Below are 4940 nucleotides of genomic sequence, written 5' to 3'. Positions count from 1 at the left end.
CCAAAATGAAAAAAAACTTGCTCCTCAATGAGATCTTGATTAACTATATTATACCTATTAGAGCAACATAAATATCAAACTCCCTATAGAGTTGCACTAATAAAATATTGAAAATTCAATAAGAATTGTTTTATTTTACAGAAGCAAATTAATCAACTTTGTAACTGATATGAACTTAACAAACTGGATCAACATTCTTGGAACCGAAGGCCCTGTATACCATCAAACTTGGCAGCTAGAAAGGTAAGGCCTGGCTCTTTTGTTGCCTCAATAAAACTCTAAATACTAAAAGAATTTTTTAACCACAATGCTCAATTAAACAAGGGATAAGGTACCAAAATAGGTCTGTAGTTTTTGGAGAAGTATCAATTTAGGCTCCAAAGTACAAAATAGTACAAATATAGGCTTAACGTTAAAAAAAGGTATCAATTTAGGCCTTGAGAACGAATTGGACACGTCATTCCTATTACTCCGTTAAGTTTTGATTTCTCCCTCCACATATAATGGACAAAACTTAATGGAGTAATATCAACGTCGTGTCTCGTTCCATTATCGAGGTCTAAATTAGTACGTTTTTTAAACTTTAAACCTGCTATTTTGTATGTGGAGCCTAAATTAATACTTCTCTAAGAACATAGGGATATTTTTGTACCTCTTGAAACAACTGAAATAGTTCCTTAGCCAAAAAAAATACCTCATTCTTGACTCCAATTTTTATATTATCCTTGCCAAAGATCCATAAATTGAACCAATTCCATGTGTTTTTTCAGAAGAGGTACCTGCACCAACAATGATTAACAACCAAATCTTAGGAAAACTTCTACTCAGTGGCGACGAATAATTTTGATTCATTAAGACAACCAATTATCAACCCAATGTTCTAATTACTATGATTTTGATTCATTAAAACAACCAATTATCTCTTCTTTTCTTTAAAATGTCTAAAATTTCACAAGTTTCACCAAATATATCCACTAAGATCTATGCTCCATTTTCACATATTTAAATATATGTTCAAAGAATATAGCAGCAACACTTTTGTTCCTTCAAAATTAAATAACTAAATTACTTTGCCAAAAGAGAGAAATTAAGAAAAAAAAAGTAATAATTTATCACCTAATTTGAAAACCATGCAGGAAAAAACTTGTCAATAATGGACTGATATTTTGTCAATTTTCTTTGAGCTATACAGCCGATGAAGCATAACTACTGCTCCTATTGGAAGAATAGAACCCAAGGTTGCACCTGTACACAAAAGAAACATAATTGATTCTCTTTACTTCCTTTGCTTGACCATATATTAAAACAATGGAGACAATTTCATGAACAAAATATAGATCAGAACACTAACATGTTGCTATTAGCTTGATTGATGCCATTGCAAAATATGAAGTTGTTTAGTTAATTCTTTAGTCAAGTTCAAAGACACAATTGTATTATCTTCCATAGTTATTAAGGTGCGCCTAAGGCGCCCCTTCGGCACATGGTGTAGCAGGCGCAGGCCTTAGCACCATGACACCCCCATGGCATGGTGCCAGCCTGATGCGCCATTTTGCGCCAAGGGACAGTTGCCAAAGGCTCGCCTTGGTGACATAGGGGCAGTTTTATAGGCTTTTTTACCGTTACTTATCTGGTACAAGTGTTTTGAAGGGTCCCAAATGAGAAAAAAAATAAATATTAAAAAGGAAGAGAAAGATTATACGTTTGAATTACTTAGAAGAGGAAGTAACATAGTTTTATTATTTATCTCTTAGAGAAAAATTGTACCTCTTTATGACCTATATGATGTATTTCTCATCCATAGATGCGGCAACAGAAATAACTCTTTCGCTCGGTACCTGGAACACATTTGGATCAGATTTTTCCCATTTTGCAATTGCAAGAACATCAAGAACTAAGAACTTCTACCATTAATTAAAGAGGCACATACTAATCTCTACATTATCTATAACATTCTGTGGAGGATAAAAAAAAAGGAAGAAGAGTCATTTTATTACTTCTTCAACAATAGGATCAATTTAATAATCAAAATGTATAAAAACTTCCTAGCATCAACAAACAAGGAGGAAGATGGAATTTCAAAAATTCCATTTGCTTTCCTTCACAAACCATAATAAACAAAATAAATAATAAAAACGAAGTAAAAATAATAAATAAATGCAAAATTACATACCCAAAAGCGATTTCTTTAGAGGCGTCCTGGATTCGACTCTCTCCTTTCCAGAAAAGGATAGTCCTCCATTGGTGTCTTCAGAATCCATCATTCATGGATATTTTTAACACTTTATCCTATGTATAACAAAAATGATAGGTAATTAAGTGATTTGAGAGAAGCCAAAGAAACACAATATCAAGCAGAACAGAAGAATTATGTCCTATACAAGGATTTGGAGATTCTCCAGACACAAATTCACAAACTCTAACAATTGGGACAGTGCTGTCATTCCATAATGTCTCGAAATTCAGGACAACTTGAACATAATATAACCATGCTCAAATTAAAAAAAGTGTTCAAAAACTAATACATACATACTACTAAAACAAAAATTGGCCATTGGCACAGAAAAAAAGTTACCGCTGTTGCAAAATTTCAGTGGCAGGGCAAAACTAAATGATGTATTTCTAAACATATTTAGAATTTACAAGCAAGCTTAGAGAAAAAATTAATTCACTTAAGAAGCACCATTTTTTAACTTCAAGTACTGATGTTACTGGGAATGCAAATCTGATAGAACCAGATGGAAGAACAGAACACACCTGTGTTTAGCATGGAAAACCCATTCGGTTTTAGATCTTTTGTTGTTACTTAGTAACCTGAAAACTACCAAAATTAGCCATAATGCGAGTTTCAAAATAGCAGGAACATCGCCAATAAAACATAAATATTAAAAATGAAAAGGCACAGGTATGATAAATTAAAACTGCAATATAAACAAACCAAGTAAACACAACTAAATTATCCAGATAATTTGATTAGGGTTTGAAGATGACAAACCTCAAATTGAGAATTAGGGGTAGAGATTCTTATTGCTTTAACTCAACTCCATTAGCAATCCTCCTGAACATCAGAGTCTAACAAACTCTAACAAATTCAATGTGAACAAATCGAATACAGAGATCTTCTGAACATAGCTCCTTCAGGATCGAGCAAAAGAAAATAGTGCGCAATCACCGCAAATAAGAAGACAGAAAGAAAAAGAGATACGATGTTGTGTGATTTTGTGTGTGGTGGTTTGTGGTGGCCGAAAATTGATGGGGAGCGGTGCTGAAGAGAGAACAAAGAAAGAATAACCTTGGAAGTTCAAGAGATCTGGCATGGAGAAGTTTATCAAAAAGTAAATGGAAAAAGAAACCTAAATTAAAATTTGTTCCCGCCACATCGAATTTTTTTTAATATGATTTTTTATTGTAAACAAACTATTACGTTGAAATTAGGTGGATTTTCTTACCACAAATAAGTTACCCAATAAGTTTTATGCCACGAGTAAAAAAAAATTGTGGCATAAATAGATTTAATCATAAAAAATAATTACCGTGGCAAAATTCGTGGAGAAAGTATACATTTGCTACGGGAAAAAAATACTCGTGGCATAAAAATATTAAGAAATCATAAGTTTGTAGTTCAATCTATTTTTCCCGTGGCTAAACGAAAATATGCCACGGATTTTGAATTCACGTGGCATGATTCGTGGCGCAAGTGATGATTTGTTGTAGTGCATCCAAGTCCTAAGAGACGGCTTTGAGTCCGGTTAGCTAGTTCCGAGGGTGGATTCTTCCCTTTTCACTTGCTAATTAGCTTGAACTCATCCTATGTACTAGGCTTGGTTGTAATTCATATTTACACTCTCCATATTTATAATTTATGATTCATAATCTTCTTTTCTATATATGTGTTGATGTTTATTACTTGTTTTGATATTCATGATTGATTATTGTGTAGGAGAACGCGATTTCCGACGCCATTCGGGTTATCTTTAGGGATTCATATAGGTGTTGCCTTACCGGAAGTGACAAACCGAAAACCGTAGGAATTGACAAGCCACGAAACTTATGGGCCCTAATTTCTGGTCCCAAGCATTAGACACGCCTTGACTAAGAACCACGTAGTCTAAGTACTTCACGGGTCGGTTACACTACACATAGTCGTCTTTGCAAGAGCAAATCATCAACCGTATAAACATTAGAAGTCGTTATCTGTCATAGTTATAACTTATCGCATCCATATCACTTCATAGAGTTTTGTTATATAAATTCGCCTCACCCGTAGTTAGGAGTAGTTTGTAGTTGGTCCCCATATCAACCTCAAAGTATGCACCGCTTAAATAACGTATAAAACCAAGTCGTTTAATACTTGCAGTTATAAATCCCGTGGATTCGATACTCGGTCTTAACCGGATTATTACTTGATACGACGGGGTACACTTGCCCCTAAGCAGTGACGTCTAGTAAAGATAGAGCATTTAGAAAGATCACATCCATAGTCATAACGCACTTATCGTAATACACATTTTGTCGTAGAAAACACTACGCTAGACGGAACTAGCCATCAAGTTTTTGGCACCGTTGCCGGGGATTTATAACATCTTGCGATATTAGACAAAAACGTTTTATTGTTAGGTTTAAGCATTCTTTTTGTATAAATTGTTTATATATACTTTTACTAACATGATTCTTTCTTGTTGATATTGTGTTTTATTTTATTCTTTTTATGCATACCCGATCTCGGAGTGATTCTCTCGTTCCTATTGATCTTGAGATTGAACGTACTCTTTGTAGGATTCGAAGAGAGAAAATGGCAAACCCCAACGCCGAGGTCAACCAGCCTGAAGGAAACCAAAGGCCGCATGAGAACAACATCCGCGGGGGCAACGACACTCGTTCGATGATGGAGATCCTTGCTCCGCATCGTCCCCAAAACCGTAACGGGATTGTCGCCCCCA

The 4940-nt window shown here is 34.8% G+C and overlaps 1 long non-coding RNA gene across 1 annotated transcript; it reads right to left on the bottom strand.

Annotated features, from left to right (window-relative positions):
- Window positions 1-1762: 1762 nt before the first annotated feature.
- LOC136222187 (uncharacterized) lies at window positions 1763-3270 on the bottom strand. The gene is made up of 4 exons (XR_010685527.1): window positions 2996-3270; window positions 2758-2814; window positions 2174-2289; window positions 1763-1838 (listed from the first exon to the last, which is right to left on the bottom strand). It is a non-coding gene; the product is annotated as an uncharacterized lncRNA (long non-coding RNA).
- Window positions 3271-4940: the final 1670 nt, after the last annotated feature.

This window comes from Euphorbia lathyris, chromosome 3, assembly GCF_963576675.1.
Source record: "Euphorbia lathyris chromosome 3, ddEupLath1.1, whole genome shotgun sequence".
Classification (NCBI taxonomy): Eukaryota; Viridiplantae; Streptophyta; class Magnoliopsida; order Malpighiales; family Euphorbiaceae; genus Euphorbia; species Euphorbia lathyris.
This window is presented reverse-complemented; position numbering and strand designations above follow the sequence as displayed.